The sequence below is a fragment of the Elephas maximus genome, chromosome 22, assembly GCF_024166365.1.
Source record: "Elephas maximus indicus isolate mEleMax1 chromosome 22, mEleMax1 primary haplotype, whole genome shotgun sequence".
NCBI lineage: Eukaryota > Metazoa > Chordata > Mammalia > Proboscidea > Elephantidae > Elephas > Elephas maximus.
The window spans coordinates 7,688,698-7,710,292 of NC_064840.1; the positions used below are offsets into that span (position 1 = coordinate 7,688,698).

Here is a 21,595-nt window from a genome sequence, read left to right on the forward strand (position 1 = left end):
GTTTTTTTTTTTTAATTCCACGAAACCACTATCATCAGCGTTGTTTGTATAAAGTAGATACAGCAGACAGTCTTATTTGGATTCAGTCCAAAATTAATTTTCCATCCAGATAATGAATGCTTCGTTATGTGTTTCGGGATTTATTTTTGTTGTTGTTGGTTCCTTTCTTTGTACTTCAAGGCTGCTTTACTCTGGTTTAGTCACTTTTGGATTTAATGAACCAGCACTAGCTCCTTAGCTTTGCAAGGAAATGGTAATATTCCCCAAAATTTCAGACACAATTAAACATTCCTCTTGTAAGGGTTTTTATAAATCTCTTCCTAAATTTTTGTTGTTGTTGTTGTATGCCGTCTACTCAATTCTGAATCACAGAGACCCTATAAGACAGAGCAGAACTGCCCCATAGGATTTCCTAGGCTGTCATCTTTAAGGGAGCAGGTCACCTGGTCTTTTCTCCTCTGGAGCAATTTGTGGGCTCCAACTACTTACCTTCTGGTTAGCAGCCGAGCGCTTAACCATTGCACCACCAGGGCTCCTTCCCTAAATTTTTAGCAGAGCTGAAATAAATTCGACAAGTGGTGTGGTCTATTGTGAACATAAATCCAGTGGAATTCACAGACCAGTGATCATTACCCACCCACCCCTTCCCTGGTTCAGTAAACCAGGTAGCAGAAGTCAGCGGTTGGAGAGCAGGGGACTTGATCTTCACTGCTGTCTCCTCCGCCTTCCCAGTATCTGGAGCAGTGCCTGGGACACAGCAGGAATTCAATAAATATTTGTTGAATGAGTGCACGAAATTAATTTGACTCTCATTTTTGAAACAACGCTAATAGAAGTTGATGTAATTTTAAAATATACAACACATCTGTTGCTGTCAAGTGGATTCCAACTCATAGGGATCCTACAGGACAGAGTAGAAGTGCCCCATAGGGTTTCCAAGGCTGTCATCTTTACAGAAGCAGACCGCCATGTCTTTCTCCCATATAATGGCTCGTAGGTTCTAACTGCTGACCTTTCGCTTAGCAGTGGAGCACTTAACCCCTGCACTACCAGGGCTCCTTTTTTAAAAATAGCATACTTAAATAAATTTCTATGCCTTTTCATAAAGACTATTTTAATCATAGACTATTTCTTAGGAGTTAAATTTTGAATTGTTTCCTACCTATCATGGTTCAGGAACCTCACCAAAAAAAGAAAGAAAAAGATTATTTTTAATTTAAAAATTGTTTTTGTCCTTGTTTTGACAGCTTTTTTTTTTAACTTTATAAATCCTCACATCTTTATAAAAAAAAAGCAGTTTACAATTTACAAAGTACTTTCCACACACTATTTTATACTGAATGTTGTTCTTGAATGGTCAGAAGACTTATTAGTGTCTTAGTGGGAGGTTTAAAAATCTTTCTAAACGGTAATGAATTATTTTTAAAACATTGTTTACAGTAATCGTCCCTGGAAGTGTGGTATTACAAATGTTATGTAATGAACATCTACGGTTCTTTAAAAAAAATTTTTTTTGAGTTTTCAGAATAACTAATGCATTTTATTTTAATTTTGTACTGCACTTTAGATGAAGGTTTACACAGCAAATTAGTTCCTCACTAAACAATACACACATTGTGTTGTGACATTTGTTGCCCACCCCATGACATGTCAACACTCTTCCCTCCTTGATCTTGGGCTCCCCATTAACCAGCTTTCCTGTCCCCTCCTACCTTCTCACCCTTGCCCCTGGGCTGCTGTGAAAAAACATTTTTTTTAAGGAATAAACACAAAGTACAGGGAAAAAGTCCCCAGTTATGTAGAAATGGAAGTCTTACAATCCATCTCTTTTTAAACTACTATGGACCAATCATTATTTTTTATGGACCAATCATTATTCTAGTAGGCCTGAGAATACAACAGTGAATAAGAGTCGACAACCTCAGCCTCTGTGGAATTTACATTTGTGTGTGTGTGTGATAGCCAATAAACAAAACAAATTTGTATGTACTGCAGAAAACTGTCAGAGAAAGAATTCATGCTACAGAGCTGCACAGAAACAAACCCCGGATGCCTACCATTTTGTGGAGGCAATTCTCTACCTATTTTGATTGAGGACCTTAAATACTTTTATTCAATTTGTTCTTATTGTTGTTGGATGTATACACAGCAAAACATACACCAGTTCAACAGTTTCTACATGTACAATTCAGTGACATTGATTCCGTTCTTCGAGTTGTGCGACCATTCTCACCCTCCTCTTCTGAGTTATCTCTCTCCCATTAAAATAAACTCACTGCCCCCCAAGCTTCTTATCTGACCTTTCCAGATGCTGTTGTCAAATTGCTCCTGTATAGGTAGTTCTTCAGAGGAGCACAGTGTTCAAGGCAAACATTCTCAACTAAATTAACTAACTTACTGATTGGTTTAAAGATGACTTCACGGGATATTTTTGACTTAAGGTTTAAAGATTACCTCAGGGCAACAGTTTTGGGGCTTTATTTACATCAATGGCTCCAGGAAATCTGGACTCCATGATGAGAACTTTAAAATCATGGCTTCAAACCGGTTCCGAAAGGTTCAGTAATTGCCAAGGTAAACATGGGCAGCTTAAGTGTTGCACAGAGTCACTACGAGTCTGAATGGACTTGAAGACATGGCTTCTGCCACTTCCCTTCCATCTTCCAAAGTCCTTTCAGTTGAGCTGTTCTAATACTTTTATAGAAGACATTCATATAAAAATGCACAGTGGCTTGATCTAAAAACAGAATCTGAATGTTTATTTAGAGGTAGGACTGAGCAACTTCTGTGGTTCTAACACTGGCCACTCTGAGACTCAGCACAGCAGTGCTCAGTATAGCAGGGCTGAGGCTAGGCCTAGGAACAAAATTTAAGGGGGTGCTAAAAAGTCAGTCCTCCTGAGAAACCCTATTTCAATGCAATATTTTAAAAATATCAAAGTTAGTGCAAAATAATCCACGACGGACAAATTACCAACATTTTAAATAAAGACAAGCTCAACAGAGTAAGTAGAGTCCAAAAGATAAAAACATTATTGTTCGTCACACCCCACCATGAACGGCAATCTCTAGATGCCGCAGGTTACAGACTAGAGCTGCAAAGATTGTCTAGATGAGGGGGTGAGATGTGTCTCCCAGATCAGGAATATGGGTGCTGGATTTCAGGGGTACGCCACCACCTGATCTTGCAGCTTGTAAATTAGTGTGATGCTGAATTAGGAAGCACGAAGGGAGGAGGGGAGGGGAGGGGCCGTCAGATAAATGGACTTTGTTCACAACTTCTGCACTCCCTTTCCCTGCTCTGTGCACGCCTGTCGGTTCAGGGAGTACGGTGCTTTGAAAAAAGGTCAGGAAGGAGGTCACCCTCTTGATTATTCTCCCCTACCCTGGAGGAGGAGGGAGCCCCGGTTCCCCCTCCCCACCACTGAGTCGTTGCAGAGCCTGGGGTCCCCCGACAGCTGCAGATTCCCCGGCAGAGCGGCCCATCTGGGGTTGCCGTGGTCCACGGGAGTGCAATGCTGGCCGCTCTCTGCTGCACCAGCCCGAGCGGGCTGTTTGCTGCCGCCCTGCCAGTCGCTTTCAAAAGCTTTTAAAGGAGATCCCTGGGGCGGAGGAAGGACGACGGGACAAGAACCAGGGCTTCGGTCCAAGCGGCTGGGGCGAATAAAAGAGGCTTTTCTCAAACTCACGGAGCCAGTCTGGGTGCTAAACCCTCGGTTTTTCCCTGGAGGGGCGGGGAGGGCAGATGGCCCTTCCCAAGCCTAACCTGCTCTGGGCAGCTCCTTCCAGTTTGTTTCAAAGGATTTCTCACCCTGGGAAAAGGGCTCCGTCCTTAACTAAGAGACTGTGGTCAAGATCGCACGGAGCTATGGGGTGTGACTTGCAAATTCTAGGAACACTTCCAGAAAACGGGGAATTAGCCGAAATGATGGGAAGCGCCTGAGTGCAGGCCTCTAAGGTTTCCCTCACACCTCCCGCCCTGGGAGGAGAATCTGAGGGGCGGGCTGCGGGCGCGGGGGTCGGGGTCGCGGCTCCCCGGCCGCCGAGGCGGGGGCAGAGGGCGGCCGGTGGGGGCGCGGGGGGCGCGGGGCGCGGGGCGCGGGCCGGGGCCTGAGGCGCGCGCGGGGAGGGGCCGCCGCGGCGTCTTCTCCCGGCGGCGAGCGCCCGCCCTGCCGGCGCGTCACGCTCCTCCACGCCCCTAGCCGACGAGCCGGGAGGCGGGAGGCGGCGGCCTCGGCGGCGGCTGCTGCTGCGGTGGGGCAGGTGGCGGCGAGCGGCGGCGGCGGCGGCGGGAGGCGGCGGCCGGCCAGCGGTGAGCGGGCGCTGCGCGGACCCTCTCCCCTTCCCCGTCCCCCTCGCGTCCCGCCTCCCCGGGCCTCTCCTGCCGGCGGCTCGGGGCTCATGGCCCGGCCCGGCGTCTGTGAGGGGCCGAGTCCCGCGCGCTGGGGCGCTCCCGAGGGGACCCCGAGACCTTCAGGGGGCGGCCCCGGAGGAGCCAGGGGGTCCCGGTCCTCCCTGCCGAGCCGGAAAAGTGGCCGGCCCTGTCGGCGCGCAGCCGGGCCTTCCCTTCCTGCGCCCGCCTCAAGATGGAGCTTGGACTCCTTGCCCCCGCGCCGCTCGGGCGCCGCTCCGCCCGGCCGCCCCGCTCGCTCCCCTTCCCGGGGCCGGGCGGAGTCGGGGTCGGCGGCCCCCGGGATCCGAGGCCCGCAGGACCTGTTGCCCCGGGAGCGCCCCGTCACCTGGGCAGTCCCCGGGCCCTGGGCACCGGTGCCGGCGAGCCGGGACGGAGGCACCGTGGCCGCCCTGGCGTGGCCGCCTGGCCCCGTGGCCTCCGGCCTGGCTGCCGTGGCTTTTGTTTTCCTCCCGAGTGGGGCTGTGGTTCTCGGAGAAGGTGGATGGGAAGAGGTGGGCACACAGCTCCCGGATTTCTGAAATAACTGGCCAGTAACCCTAGCCTCCTGCCTCGGCAGGACATGGGCTCAGAAGACAGATGACACTTATCCAGACGTTATGGTGAAAGCCGAGCCTTCTGATGTCCCTAATTTTGCGATCCCGTGCTTCAGAAAATGTGATTTTGGTTTGGGGTCGATCCTGAACGCGGCTGTGTCTCCACAGCATGTGGCTTTTCCATTTGGCAGGATGGGTGCACTCTCCCCTCCCCCCTCGCAGCCCCACCTCTTCGGTAGGAAGAAATTATACTTTAAGCCTGTCATCGTTTTAGATACCTGTTTTTAGCAAAACTTGGGCGCCCATTATTGTGTTTAAAAAGGAGGGTGGAGAAGATTCTACTTTTTAAAATTCTGATTCAGCTGTCTCGCCTTCTCCTTTCTCTTTAGGGTTAGGACCCTTCCTGGCCTCTAAAGAGCCCCGGAAATACTAGCGTTGTTGCTGCTCTCTTTCAGGTTATGGTTCTGATTGTTTTATTATTGTGATTATTATTACCTGTAGGATCCATAAGTCAGAAGCCTGAATGTGTTTGACTTTTGTGTTTAATGATAACCTTTTGCAAGCATCCTCAGGCATGTTGTTCCTCAGCCTTGGGGCATTTTTCTTTGGAAATAATAGCAATTAGCATTTATTGAGGGCTTTCTGTGGCCAGACTCTGGGCAAGTCTGTGTTTTATCTCATTTCATCTCCCCAGCCCAATGAGGTAGGTGCTATCACCATCCTCATTTTATAGAGGAGACGTAGGTCAAGTAACTTGCCCAGGGTCACATGGCTAGTAAGTGGTGTCTGGATTTGAACTCAAGCATTCTGAGTCCAGTTGCCTTATTATTCAATTAGTATAGTGAGTATCTGGCAAAGAGCAAAGGTGGCTTTTATTAAAGCGAAGAAACTGGGTGATGGCTTGTACAAGTGCTTGTGTTGGCTTTTTTAGGTTCAGAGAATGCTGTGAAGTATGCCTTAGGCTTCCTATAGGCCTGGTTGGAAGAGGTAAAATAGCACAACTGGGCAGGATCTGGCCTAGGTATTCTGAATGATAATTAAGACCTTGCCCTTCCCTACTTTTTCAATGATTGCTGTTGGTCCAACTTGAGGAGCACAGCATAAGCCGATCTGATTTCTGTCTTTTAGGAGTTTAGAATTCAGTGCTCTTCTGATTTATCCTTTTTTTTTGGTCAGTCACATCCCATGTTGTCATCATTGTTAAGTGCTGTCGAGTCGCTTCCGACTGATAGCGACCCTGTGTACAACAGAATGAAACACTGCCTGGTCCTGTGCCATCCTCACAGTTGTTGCTGTGTGAGCCCCTTGTTGTAGTCACTGTGTCAATCCATCCTGAGGGTCTTCCTGTCTTGCACGGACCCTCTACTTTGCCAAGCATGATGTCCTCCTCCAGGAGCTGGTCCAACGTACGTGAGACAAAGTCTCTCCAACCTCGCTTCTAAGGAACATTCTGACTCTACTTCTTACAAAACAGATTTGTTTGTTCTTCTGGCAGTCCATGGTATATTCAGTATTCTTTGCCAACACATAATTCAAAAGCATCAATTCTTCTTCGGTCTTCGTTATTCATTGTTCAGCTTTCGCATGCATGTGAGGCGATTGAAAATACCATGGCTTGTGTCAGGTGCACCTTGGTCTTCAAAGTGGCATCTTTGCTTTTTAACACTTTAAAGAGGTCTTTTACAGCAGATTTGCCCAATCCAATACATCATTTCATTTCTTGACTGCTGCTTCCATGGGTGTTGATCTCATATGACCCACAAAAGAGTGTGAACTTAGTAAGGATTGACTCTAGTACTGCCTCTGTTGGGGTTTTAAATCCAGTGGATGGTGTGTAACGGATGAATTGGTCTCCTCTTATACCCCGTACACAGGGAGGCCTGGTGGCGCAGTTGTTAAGTGTTCAGCCACTCTCCGAAAGGCTGGTGGCTGCAACCCACTAGCTTCTCCACGGGAAAAAGATGTGGTAGCCTGCTTCCGTAAAGATTAAAGCTTCGGAAACCCTATGGGGCAATTCTACTCTGTCCTATAGGGTTACTAGTAGTCAGAATCAACTTGACAGCAGTGAGTTTGGGTATATCCCATACAAAGGTAATCCCATTGCTGTCAAGTCGATTCCAACTCCTAGTGACCCTATAGGTCTGAGTAGAACTGCCCCATAAGGTTTCCAAGGAGTAGCTGTTGGATTTGAACTGCTGACCTTTTGATTATCAGCCTGAGCTTCTAACCACTGCACCGCCAGGGCTGCATACAAAGGTAGGTACCTTTGAATTTGTCACATATTGGCTGCGTAATGTTCATTATTATTCATAGATATATTTCTGGTCTTCCAGACAAGGGCAGGGACCTTGTCTTTCACTTTATAGCAGGATTTCTACAGGGTTCTACAGTCCCATGTGCTCAGTAAATGTTTATTACTTAGATAATTGAAAATATGAGGTCCATAAGTTTCAGGGCCAGTTTTATAGAAGTAAAAGCTAAAGAAAAAAAGGAAACTAGTGTAGTAAAGCCACAGGAAGATGAGTTTATTATTTGTTAACATTAAAAGAAAACTTTGTGGAAACTCCCTGAAGGACTAGATTACTGGGCTGAGGGCTATGGGGACCATGGTCTCAGGGGACATCTAACTCAATTGGTATAACAGAATTTATAAAGCAAATGTTCTACATTCTACTTTGGTGAGTAGTGTCTGTGGTCTTAAAAGCTCATGAGTGGCCATCTAAGATGCTCCACTCTTAACTCATCTCACCCTGCCTGGAGCAAGGGAGATTGAAGAAAACCAAAGACATAAGGCAAAGATTAGTCCAAAGGACTAATGGACCACAACTACCATAGCCTCCACCAGGCTGAGTTGAGCACAACTAGATCGTGCCCAACTACCACCACCAATTACTCTGACAGAGATCACAATAGAGGGTCCCAGACAGAGCTGGAAAAAATGTAGAACAAAATTCTGGCTCACAAAAAAAGATCAGACTTACTGGTCTGACAGAGACTGGAGAAACCCGGAGAGTGTGGCCCCCGAACACCCTTTTAGCTCAGTAATGAAGTCACTGCTGAGGTTTACCGTTCAGCCAAAGATTAGACACAAAAACCCAGTGCCTTTGAATTGATGCCAACTCATAGCGAGCATAAAATATAACAAGACCAAAGGGGTGCAGCAGCCCAGGGGCAAGGAGGAGAAGGCAGGAGGGGACAGGAAAGCTGGTAATGTGGAACCCAAGGTTGAGAAGGAGAGAGTGTTGACATGTTGCGGGGTTGGCAACCAGTGTCACAAAACAATATGCATATTGTTTAATGAGAAACTAGTTTGCCCTGTAAACGTTCATCTAAAGTACAATAAAAAAAAAGTCACGTTGTCAGTGAGGTCTCCTCTTATCACCCCATCTAAAATTTCCACAGCCCCAACCCTATTCCCAGAACTTTATATTCTCCCTTCCCTGATTTTTTTTTTCCCTTATCTTTTATCACTTTCTAACATACTACCTATCCAGTAGCTCCATGGGAGAAAAACCTGGCGATCTCTTGTAAAGATTATAGCTTAGAAAACTCTGGGGCTGTTCTATTCTATGAGTCAAAATCAACTGAACATCACCTAACAAAAAAACAACATACTAATATACATTTTATTTACTTAATTTATTGCCTGCCTCCTCTTCTTGAAGAAAGTTCTAAGTGAGCAGGGATTCTTGTGTTTTATTCACTCTGTACCTCCAGCACCTAGAACAGCATTTGGCACAGAGTGGCTGCTCAATAAATATTTGTTGAAAGAGTATGAAATGAGACCAAATTATAGCCCATAGCTTCCAATATCACAACACTTCAACAATACTGCAAAGAACTGTAGGCTCGCCATGACTAATGAACAACATTGTCCTCTCTTTATATCAGAAAAAAACACACTCAACCTCAGACCTCATGTGTGCAAGGAGGGGAGAGAAAAAGCCCATAACTTGGATAAAGTGGAAAGTTAAGTGAGGTAAAAAGACTCATGTTTGTTAACATTGTGTTGACAAAGTTTTATTATGTTTTTATTGTACTTTAGATGAAGGTTTACAGGGCAAACAAGTTTCTCATTAAATAATACACATAATGTTTTGTGACACTGGTTGCCAACCCCATGACATGTCAACACACTCCCCTTCTTGACCTCGGGTTCCCCATTACCATACTCTCAGGGTTTCTCCAATTTCTGTCAGACCAGTAAGTCTGGTCTTTTTTTGTGAGTTAGAATTTTGTTCTACATTTTTCTGCTGCTCTGTCCAGGACCCCCTATTGTGATCCCTGTCATAGCAGTTGGTGGTGGTAGCTGGGCACCATCCAGTTATGCCGAACTCAAGTCTGGTGAAGGCTATGGAGAATGTGACTTTTGAGTAGAGACCTAAAGGAGGTAAAGAAATCTAGATCCTAGAAGGAAGAACATTCTAGGAAGAGGCAGCAGCAAGTACAAAGTTACTGAGGTGGGAGCCTTGGGTGGAGTTGGGGTAGATAATTTAAGGCCTTGTAGGTTTGGAGCCCTGGTGGTGAAGTGGTTAAGAGCTCAGACTGCTAACCAAAAGGTCAGCAGTTTGAATCCACCAGCTGCTCTTTGAAAACCCTATGGGGCAGTTCTGCTCTGACCCATAGGGTCCTTAACAAATGTATGTGTTAAATTATTTAAACGTAGTAAAAGATACATAATAATTGTATACCATGTTATTAATTATTTTGGTAATGACAATAATGATGGTACCATTTATCAACTGGCCTAGTTGTGGGCTGACAACTTGTCTACCTTCTCTTTCTTAGTCCTCACGATAATGCTGTTGTCGTTTTTGTTGAGTTGGACTTCTAAAGAACCAGTGTGTCAGAGTAGAACTGCCTCATAGGGTTTCCTGGGCTATAATTTTTATGGAAGCAGATCACCAGGTCTTGCTCCCACAGAGTCCCACTGGGTGGGTTTTAAACCACCATAATGTAGTACAGTGAAATCTGTGAGAGCCTTAATTCACAGGCACTGCCTTGTTTTTCCTGGTCTTGCAAGTTTTCTCCCTTTGACAGGGTGCAGTCTTACCACCTTTAAAAAAAAAATTTTATTGTGCTTTGGGTGAAAATTTACAGAGCAAATTAGTTTCTTGTTCAAACATTTATGTACAAATTGTTTTGTGGCATTGGTTTCAATCCCTCCATTGTGTTAACACTCACCCCCTTTCCATCCTGGGTTCCCCGTGTCCATTCATCCAGTTTCCCTGTCCCTTCCTCCCATCTCGTCTTTGCTTTTGGGCAGATGTTGCCCAATTTGGTCTCACATACTTGATTGATCTAAGAAGTGTGTTCCTCACGTGTTTTATTGATTTATAACCTAAAAAAAAAACCTAGTGCTGTTGGTTGAAAGGTGAACTTAAGAGAGCGGCTTCAATTATGAGTTAGAAGGGTGTTCAGGGGCTACAGTCTCAGGGGTTCCTCTGGCCTGTGTCAGATCAGTAAGTCTGGCCCTTTTTGTGTGTGTGTGAATTTGAATTTTGTTCTACATTTCTCTTGTTCTATCCAGCACCCTCTATTGTGATTCCTGTCAGAGCAGTTGGTAGTGGTAACTGAGCACCATGCAGATTGTTTTTTTTGTGTGGGTAAAACTTTTCTTGGGTTTTCATAATAGTCGTCTCAGTATTTGTCCTTTTGTGATGGACTTATTTCACTCAGCATAATGCTCTCTAGATTCATCCATGTTGTGAGATAGTTCACAGATCCATCATTGTTCTTTACTTTCGCGTAGTATTCCATTGTGTGTGTGTACCATAATTTATCTGTTTATCTGTTGATGGACACTAAGGGTGTTTCCATCTTTCTGCTCTTGTGAACAGTGCTGCAGTGAACATGGGTGTGCACTTACCACTTTTCTATGGCTAGTTTCAGTGGAAAATAAAAATTTGGGTTTTCCTTGTCTGACAGGGTTCCGCCTTACATAGGTTCTGGCTTTTGCGGATATTACTGCAAAATGATTACTGCTAATGATGGGGGCATTGAAGCTCAAAGAATTTCAGTAACTTGCCCGAAAGGCCAACAGTTAGTGAATGCAGAGCTACATGTTGAACGCTGGCTTGCGTTCCTTTACATGTTACACAGAATAAGCTAACGGTGGCACCTAAATAAGTGTCCAACAGAAACGTCAGCCACAGTACTTGATGTGCAGACTTTCAGTTGAATGTATGCTTTCCTGTTTGTATGCATCTGTTCAGCATTTTTGCTCAACCCTGGGAGTCCTTGTAACTGACATCTGCATGTATAGCCTTATCCTGGAATTGTCCTCCTGACAGCAAAACCCTGGGTCCTTTTTAGTTAAAAGTTTCCTGGTTCAAAATCTGTTTGATACAACCTTTAGGTAAGTCCTCTCAGTGTTAAATGACATGCAGTGTCTGTACTACCCTGGATATGAATTTTTTACATAGCCATTTAGGGAGGCTCTAAACTATTATAGAGTCTTACGTATTGTTAATATACACAGTGTGTTTCCCATCTGGGTGGAACTCACTTCGCGTGCTGTTTGAGTTATGCGTGCTTTTAGGGGAAACTCAGTGCAGAAGTTATGACTGATGATGGTCATGAAATTGTGACAACAATTTCAGGGAAGAACGACCTCTTCAGATTTCAGTCACCGTAACAAAGGCAGGCTTTTTTTTGTGGGGTCGGGGGGAGGATGGGAGAGGCGTACATTGGCAGGCTGTAATTAGCCAACCTTGAATTTGGCTAGGACATCTGGGTTCATATAATATCCTGGCCCTGGCACCAAGTACCAAGGAATCTTGGCCACGATTCATAAGGACTTTTTTTTTTCGAAATCTCCATCTGGCACTTCCAGAAGGATAGATTCCACTAGCCCTGACTCAGTGGGTGGGTCTGTTTTTCCTAATTGTTGATCTTACTGTGGTCCAGCAACAAAATCTTAATTCTTTGAAAAATCTTTCCTGACCTTGGAATGCGAAGAGGAAGTAGTCCTATTACAGAATCCCTGTTGGGAACCCTCTGAGTATCGCTCTCCCTGGGGAAATGTGCTCTCATTTACCTCTTCTCAGGAATCCTAATGAGACTACAGACGGACATTTTGCTGGCATAAGGCTTTATATAAGGATAAGATCTAATATACTTCCAACTTGAATTAAGTAGTTTGATATTTGTATTCTCCTCTGCTTACTTATGTCTAAATATGCCTTGGCTCCCATCCCAGTGTAACTCTGCCCATTTTTCACACTTAAGATTGCCAAGCCCTTGGTTTACTATTCCTTCTCCGAAGTTAAGGGCTTGAGGATCCAGATGGTCAGGACGTGCGAATCTTCCAAAACTTGAGTTCAATGTATAAAGGGAAGGCAACTTTAATGAGATTTTTTTCCCCCTGATTCTACATATCCCTTCTTACAATTAAGTAGTGACATTTGGCATGTTTTTCTCCTTTTTTTTCAGGCAACGTAAGAGATTATTTGGGATGTTTTCCTGAAAGTCTTTTAATTGAAACTTCTGATCTTCTGGCCTCTCTTTTTTTCCTGATTTATCCCATAAAATGACTTCTTATTGGAGATGTTATGTTCTCACTCCTTACAGTAGGAAGGGGCCAGTTTAGACATTTCCTATTTAGACTGTAGAATAAATGTACTTTACAGGCAGGGTAATTTTTTTTACAGCTTAAGTGAAAAAGCTTTTAGCACTGTTTCTTTCTTATGTGGATGACTAGAAAAAAGGTGTGTGTCTTTATCACATGAAACTATATTACCAATTTCTGTTGTAAGTATACGAATCTAGTAGTAGAGTCAAGTTTAGGTTTTAGAGAATGTTTTCCAATGAAATTATTTTTTGATGTTCTTGTGTTTCTTTTTTCTCTTTATGTACCAGGTTTACAATGGCCCTTTTTTTTTTTTTTTTTGCTAAAAAATTTTTTTTTTAATCCATTTTATTACATCACAGTGATAGGATTTACAACACATAGGGAAATCACATCAGATGGTAAAATGGTGGACAGTTATACAGTCATACAAGGGAATCTAGACCTAGCCAAGTTGACAGATATTTTTTTGGGACACGATTCAATCCATGACACCTTGCTTGGCACCCTCACCCGCAGGGACACCTGACAGTATTCTAGAGGCAGCAAAGAGCTTGGCTTACAGAAGGCACCAGAATCCTCCAAACTGTTGACCAGACACAAGACTGCTTAGGGCTCAAGCATCAACCCTGAGAGAGAAGAAGAAAATACCTGCCAGATTCCCATATCTTCTTCAGACAGGGTGGGAAACTTCTCAGAAATATTTCAGCCAAACCACACATCATGGATACCATTAGCTCCATCAGTGAGAACCCATCTGTTATATTCAATATGCTAAATAACGAGCCCCACTTTCGCCAGTGGAAACCCATTTGGAACCTCCATTGAGGTCATTAGCAAAGTCTGTTGACCTGAGCTCAGAGATAAAGACACATGAAGAAGCCCGTGAGGGGACCGCCTCAGGAGTGGGCTTTTTCTAAGTAAATGCTGGGATCCACTCCCAGAGTATAGATTCCAGATCAGGACAAATGTGCCCCTAGAGTGGGACATAGATATAATGTCAACCTCTTTATACTGCAGGGTTTGAAATTAAATAATCTCAGTTAAAGTAGGCAGGGGCAGAGTTCCTCTGTCTTGGGAGGGGTGAGAGAGAAAGGAGGCTGGCAAATTTAATAATCTGATTAACCAAGAGTGATCTTATGCTTCATATCAGGACTGCCAATGTCCTATCAAATATATGTTAGCCTTTTATACTCAAGATTGCTTCAGCCTTTTTAGGGAAGACACCCAGACAGACTTTCAGCTTGGCTTGGGGATCTCAGTGTGCAGCTACAAATTAGCAGTTTCCTACCTTTTCCAGTGAGACGTCCCCAAATTTCAATAACCTCCCCTAGATGGGAAGCCCGAGTGGCACAGTGCTTAAGAGCTCAGCCACTAACCAAAAGGTCAGCAGTTCAAATCCACCTGCTGCTCCTTAGAAACCCTGTGGGGCAGTTCTACTTTGTCCTACAGTGTTGCTACATACTTTGTTGTTGTTAGGTGTTGTCGAGTCAGTTCCAACTCATGGCGACCCTGTGTACAACAGAACGAAACACTGCCCGGTCCTGCCCCATCTTCACAATCGTTGTTAAGCTCGAGCCCATTGTTGCAGCCACGGTGTTAATCCATCTCGTTGAGGGTCTTCCTCTTTTTCGCTGACCCTCCACTTTACCAAGCATGATGTCCTTCTCCACGGACTGGTCCCTCCTGATAACATGTCCAAAGTATGTGAGACGTAGTCTCGCCACCCTTGCTTCTAAGGAGAATTCTGGCCGTTACATTTTAATAACATGTATTAGTTTTGTTCTTATACTATGTGTGCTTAATGCGTAGTTATAAAACAGCCACCCATTGCCACTGAGTTGAATCTGATTCATGGTGACCCAATGTGTTACAGAGTAGAACTGTCCATAGGACTTTCTGGGCTGTGATCTCTATGGAAACAGCTCTTCAGGGCTTTCGTCCGCTGAGCCGCTGGGTAGGTTTGAACCGCCATCCTTTAAGTTAGCAGACATCGCAAACCACTTGTGCTACCCAGGCTCCTTATATAAAACACACACATATACAAAAACACTAATTACCCATACAACTGAAAAAAGCTAATTACCCATACTTCTACTGCTCCCTGAAAATAATTTTAATATTTTAGATGTGCCCTTCCAGTCCTTTTTTAATGCTTTTTTTATAGTCGTGTCTGAATTTTTAATTAAAATTTTTTAAGTAATTAAAAATTACTTTTCACTGGAGCGTTTTCAGCAGAAGTATTGTCAGTAAACCATCAGTCTGTCATGAGACAGATGAGAAGTTTGAGGAGCTGGATTTGTCGTAGCTCCACCTCTGCTAGTCCTGTGGCCTTGGGCACACGCTTTACCCCCCCTCAGTCTGCTTCTTGCTCTGTAAAATGGGGTAGCACCTGCCCTGCCTACCCCATGGGGCTGTTGTATGGATGAAAGGCGGGCGAAGGGTGGGCCTTGATGAACTGTGGGCCTCTAGATAGCACTGTCAGGTGGCAATAATGTGCAGGGAGTCCTAAAGGCTTTCCAGTACCAGGGAGGCTGAGGAAGACGAAGACTGAGGAGAGGCCAGTCCTGTATCACTGGTTGTCTTTGAGTCACCTGTGTTTATTTCATGCATGGCTAGTTGTTTTTTTATTTTGTTTTTAACATCTTTTTAAATTTTCCTTTAGAACTGCCCCCTAGAGTTTCCTAGGCTGTAATCTTTTTTTTTTTTTCTACTGTAGGTGAAGGTTTAGAGAACAAACTAGCTTCTCATTAAACACTTAGTACCCATATTGTTTTATAACATTGGTTACCAACCCCATGACGTATCAACACTCTCCCCTTCTCAACCTTGGGTTCTCTATTACCAGCTTTCCTGTCCCCTCCTGCCTTCTATTCCTTGCCCTGTTTTTAACAGCTTCATTGAGCTATAAGGAGCCCTGGTTGGAATCCCTGGTGGTGTAGTGGTTAAGAGCTACATCTGCTAAGCAAAAGGTTGGCAGTTCAAATCCACTGGTGCTCCTTGGAAACTCTGTGGGGCAGTTCTACTCTGTCAGAGTCAACTCGACTACAGCGCGTTTTGGTTTTGGTGGCACAGTGGTTAAGAGCTTGGCTGCTGACCAAAAGGTTGGCAGTTCAAATCTACCAGGCATTCCTTGGAAACCCTTTGGGGCAGTTCTGCGCTTTCCTATAGGGTCGCTATGAGTTGGAGTCGACTCGACTGCAAAAGCAACGGGTTTTGATTTGGTGGATGGTGTGGTAATCAGGCACTCAGCTACTAGTCTAATAGTTGGCAGTTTGGACTCATCCAGCAACTCTGTGGGAGAAAAGACCTGGCGATCTGCTCCTGTAAAGATTACAGCCCAGGAAACCCTATGGGAGAGCTGTACTGTGAGTCAGAATCAACTTGATGGCACCCAACAACAACATTGGGATATAATTCATATACCCTACAATTCATCCATTTAAAGTACACAGTTCAGTGGCTTTTGGTATTGTATGGATAAATTTACAGTAGGGCTTTTCAGATGAGTGTGACTAACAAAAGTGTCCTGAAAACCCCCCAGAAATGCCAGTTTATCCAGGGTTTGTTGGGTCTGTGAAGGCCTTGTGCTGGGTACAAGAACCTCTCTGCCTCTCAAAGTGAGACAACCTACCCTAGATAGATATGGGCTAAAGCTGAGGTGATGGGGCCACGAAGATGACCGTTTCATTTTACTTGGGTATGTAGGAACTAACACTTGTCTTTGGCTTTGATGGAGATGTAGGGATTCTAGGCAGGGATAGGTAAGGTGAGACATTCTAGGCTAGAGTGAGCAAATGGGGCATAGAAGTAGCATGCTGAGGTAATCGCAGAGAGCTGACTCTTCCACGGTTTGATGGCAGGTGATGGGAGATAAAACTGGGAAAAGATGTTTGGGGTTTTCTCAAGGAGAAGCTTGCATGCCCTGATCAGAAGTCCATCTTTTTTTGTAGCATCTCATCATCTTTGAGTTTTCGGCAAGTCTTTTTCTGATGCTTGGTCAAAATATTGGGTTATAGGTGGTAAGCATGAGTGCTGCTGGATGTACCAAGGATCTTTTGTTTAATAAAATATGTCAAAATATATTTCACATATCATACAGCTTACCCACTTAAAGTGTACACTTCAGAGGTTTTTAGTATATTCATAGTTGTGTAACCGTAATCAATTTTAGAACATTTTTGTCACCCCCAAAAGAAATGCCATACCCATTACCAGTCATTCCTCGTTTCCTCCCCCAGCCCCTGAGCCCTAGGCAACCACTAATCTACTTTATACGTCTGTGGATTTGCCTCTTCTGGACATTTCTCATGTAATATATTGGCCTTTTGTATCTGGCTTCTTTCATTTAACATAGTATTTTCAAGGTTCATTCATGTCGTAGCGTATATCAGTACTTCATTCCTTTTTATGGCTGAATGATACGGTATGAGTATACCACATTTTATTTATTCATTAATCAGTTGATAGACATTTGGGCTGGCTCCACTTCTGGCTATTATGAATAATGCTACTACAAGCTTTCATGTACAAGTTTTTGTGTGGTCATATGTTTTCAGTTCCCTTGGATATATACCAAGGAGTGAAGTTGATGGATCGTATGATAACTCTATGCTTAACCTAGAGGAACTAACTGTAAAACTGTTTTCCAAAGTGGCTGTACAATTTTCCAGTCCTACTAGGAATGATGAGAGTTCCAATTTCTCTGCATCCTTGTCAACACTAATTATTATCTGTATTTTTTATAATAGCCATCCTGGTGGGCCTGAGGTGGTAGTTCATGGTGGCTGTGATTTGTGTTTCCCTGCTGGCTAATGATGTTGAGCATCTTTTCATGTGATTAGTGGTCATTTGTATAGCTTCTTTGGAAAAATGTGCCAATTAACCTTTTAACTCCGTTTATACATCGGACATTTATTGAGCACTTACTGTAGGGAGGCACTAACCTAGATGTTGGGGGTACAAAGATGGGTAAAACAGGCACGCACCCTGCTGTTGGGGAACCTGTAGCTGTTAACCTAAGGCAGGGAGAGAGCAAGATTTCAGTCCTTCACCTAATAGCAAATCACAATTCTGTCACTTTATAGAAGACTTTGAGCAGATTGTTTAGCCTTTTGGCACTCAGTTTTCTCATCTGTAAATTGGGGGCAGTATCTCCTTCATATGGTGATTGTAAGGTTTAAATGAATTAACGTATGTAAAGCATTTTAAATGATAGATCTCTTCCTTCTTTTCATTCCCAGGCTTTCTCTCCCACTGCCAAAGGAAGTCAGATTTCAGCTCCTCAACCTCTACCTTTGATTTAAGTCAGAATGGAGGAAAAAACCCACTTTTACTAGTGTGGGACACGAAGACCTCTTTTCTTGCCATGTTTTAGAAAGTTAATTTGAGCGTATTTAATGAACAGTTGTCACTGAAGGGCTCGTGTTATGAGGGGTTAAATATTCGCGTAGAAAAGCAACTCTTGCTTCTCATGTCAGAGCTTGTGCTTTGCCCAATTTCAGGCTCTTCTGTATGTTTGTCATTTTTTATTTCTCACAGTTTAATTAAGGGTGGAATGTGTCTATCTAAGCTCTGGTAGAACTCCCTGTGTATCTGTGTAGAAGCTACCTAAACAGGTAAAAATGGCCAACATTGCAGTTGGGTTTTAAGATCCAAATGAAGCTAATTCCTACTTCGCACTCACAGCTTCTAGGGTGGTTGTACAAAAAAAAAAAAAAGCAACGGACTTGTGGGTACATTTAGTGGAGCAGTGTCTTCTCTTTGAAATAGCTAGGGGCCCTGCAGTTTTGTGAAAATAGAAGCCTGGTTATTTTTTCCATTGTATATAAAGAGCTATGGCAACTATTAAATTTGTTCATTTGCCAAGCAAAGATGAGAAAGCTTCTATAAAGAGAAAAAAAGGAAAAAGCAATAAGGGAGTCATAATCCCTCTGTGAGTTGTCTTAGTGCCCTTTTCTTGTTCCGAACAGACAGCTGATGTGCTGTTTGCTTTTAGCATGGCCAGTGTCTGACTGTTTCACTAAAGGGCAAGCAACAATATGCCTAGTTTTCTTCCTTTGTGAAGATGGAAAGGGAAGCCAGTTTTAACTGGCCTATTCATCTCAGTGCTGTACACAACAGGTCAGAAACTTTTATACATCAGCATGCTTTCGGGTTAGCAGTCTTTAATCTGGAGATTGGGGTTTAAGCCCTAGATGGTTAAGTAGCTGTGACCTTGAGCAGTGATTTCACTTTTTAGAATCTGTTTCCTCTGGTAAAATGAGGAAGTTGAACTAGATTGCTCAGGTTACTTCTGATTCTAAAATTTTATGATGCTATATTTAAGCACATTTGCTCCTTTTTACACATTAGTATAATTGGTTGCTGTGGACCTAATAAGTAAGTTCTTCTGGGAGATATTAACCAGGCCTCGTATTTTCAGCCCCTTTTAAGGCCTTCTCTAAGAGTGACATACATCAGAGTCACAGGAATTTTGTAGAAGCTTTGCGTAAGTGAATGAAATAACTCTAAATTATTCAGCTTCCGTGTTCCCATTTGCTTTTAAAATTGTTTCGCAGAAGTAGGAACTTTGGAAGGCTGTTTATTTTCTGCTTACCTAAGTTGTTGGAACGTAAAATAAATCTTCACTCAAACTGATCTGTACAGAGACATTCATTATTGCAGCCAGTTGCATCATGGCCCGGAGTTCCATCTTTAAAAAAAAATTGTCAGATGCCCCAGGTCTCTTTGCCTTGTTTTTTAGCCACCTCCGCCTCTTTTTTTTTTTTTAACTCTGGGTACAGCTTGTATCCTGTACTATGTCATTGCACACTTAACGTTTAAAAAACATGTAATTTGCAAGCACAAAATACTTTTTCAAAGGGTTATGACTGTCTATTAATGTTCTATCCTGACTTCATTCAGTAAACACTCTAGACTGAGTGTTTTATCACCTAGAGCTCTACTTCTCACTTTGATGGAAAGGTATTGTAAAACTTTCTATTTGCTTTCTGCGGGTTATTGTATGATACTCTCAAACCAACACTTAACTTTGATAGACTGATTTTGATAAATTGCCCTGTAAGTGTTCTACCAGTTAGAAATCAGAGGTAAAATTCCCTTGTAGCATTGTTTCAGTTAAGGAGCCGGTTAATTTTCTGGCCCTTCCTGGCTGGTGTCAGTCCTTTGGTGTCTAAATGGGCTTTTCACATTGATCTTTTAAGCAAATAGCAACTACGTTATTTACTTATGTTTCATCTTTTGTACTTTCTCCTTGCAAGATGTAGGCAGTTTCCTTTTTTTTTTTTTAATCTTGCGTTGATTTTAAAGCTGTTTGTGTCAGGCCTATTTAAAAAAGTCACAGACTGCAGTGTGTATGAAACATACATAAATATATATGTAGATAAATATCAGTGAAAATAGATCTAGTGGTCCTCTGATCCAGTAAGGCACCACGAGCTTAAAAAAGACCTAGAATCATGACTCCTGGATTCTTGAAAAACTTTTTGGACTAGGTATTATGGATTGAATTGTGCCACCCAAAAATAGTATTGTAAACTCAAACCCCTATACCTGTGGTTATGATTCCATTTGGGAATGGGTTTTCTTTGTTATGTTTATGAGACAGCACCAGTTTAGGGTGTGTCTTAAATCAGTCTCTTTTGAGATATGAAAGAGAGTAAGCAAGAAATTAAGCAGAGCTGGGGGAAGATAGATGCCACGCCACATGAAGATCACCAAGGAGCCAGGGAACAGGGACCCAACCCCCCGCCCAGAGCTGACAGAGAGAGAAATCCTTCCCCTAGAGTCGGAGCCATGAATTTGAACTTCTAGCCTCCTAAACTGTGAGAAAATTAATTTGTTTGTTAAAGCCACCCACTTGTGGTATTCTGTTATAATAGTACTAGATAACTGAGACACTAGGATACTTATGAAATCGGGGTGATGACAGCGACAGAATCTGTAGAGATGCGTTAGAACACTTGGTGGGGTTATTCAGGGGCTGAAAGTCTTTGAAGGATTATTGATGCTTATGAATACTCCTAATGACGGAATGATAAAAGGGATAGGTTGCATGACTTTAATATTCAATAAACATTTAAGAAGGAGCCCTGCTGGTGCAGTGGTTAAGCACTTGGCTGCTAACCAAAAAGTCGGCGGTTCAAACCAACTGTCCTTTCTACGGGGGAAAGATGTAGCTGCCTGCTTCTGCAAAGATTAAAAAACAAATGAACCTACCCATTGCTGTGGAGTCAATCCTGATTCATAGCGACGACCCTGTAAATATTATACTCTTGGAAACTCTGTGGGGCAGTTCTGCCCTGCCCCGTAGGGTCACTATAGTTGGGATCACCTGGATGACAAAGCATTTGGTTTTAATGGGAAGCATTTAAGTAATCTACATATGAAAGAGACACCAGTTGGAAACTAACAAGGAAAAAAAAAAATTTCCCTTTTTGCGAGTGGAGACAGTGAGGACCATGTATTGAAGGATAGCTATGAGTGCTATGGGGCAGTTCTACTCGGACATACAGGGTTGCTATGAATCGGAATCGACTCGACGGCAGTGGACTTTTGGTATGAGTGCTCTTATCCTGGCACGTAACTCTGTAGAGTTAGTATAAGTAAGTCCTGTAAAAAGAAGGTAATTTATTCTAATACACTTGTTAGAGATATGGAGCTAAATGGAAGTGTTGACAAGCGGCACTGTAGTTAAGTTGGTAATTTTTACTTTTTAATTCCACCTGCATCTTCCATGTCTTCTTTTCCCTTTAATTTATTATTTTGCAATGTACTCTATAGTAATTATTGAAATGTATAAACTTAGCAGTACACAAATAAAAATTGTTACCAGCCCAGTCTTCATCTTCAGCTTGTGGATTAACTGCAAGTTTGTCAAAAGCAGTACAAAAATAACTTGAATGAGCTGAGAGAGAGGTATAAGACAACTTTCAATCCTTTTAAGGTCCTGTTTCTTCAGCCCAGTGGTCTTTGCAGAATGCTGGTGACCTTCAACCTAGACTAAAATGCTGCTTTTTCCACTTTATATGAAACATTAAGTAGTGGTTTTCTTAATTTCATTTTTCACTTTATATAA

The 21,595-nt window shown here is 43.2% G+C and overlaps 1 protein-coding gene across 5 annotated transcripts in view; it reads left to right on the top strand.

Annotated features, from left to right (window-relative positions):
* Positions 1-4,206: 4,206 nt before the first annotated feature.
* Positions 4,207-21,595, top strand: part of CLIP1 (CAP-Gly domain containing linker protein 1) — a 127,482-nt gene continuing 110,093 nt past the window's right edge. For 4 of the 5 annotated variants that reach the window (XM_049865120.1, XM_049865125.1, XM_049865128.1 and 1 more), the window contains exon 1: positions 4,207-4,311. The gene's annotated coding sequence lies outside the window, so the exon portion shown is untranslated. Of the gene's footprint in view, positions 4,312-5,216; positions 5,402-21,595 lie in introns of those variants that run through there. The other variant, XM_049865123.1, reaches the window with a different exon arrangement.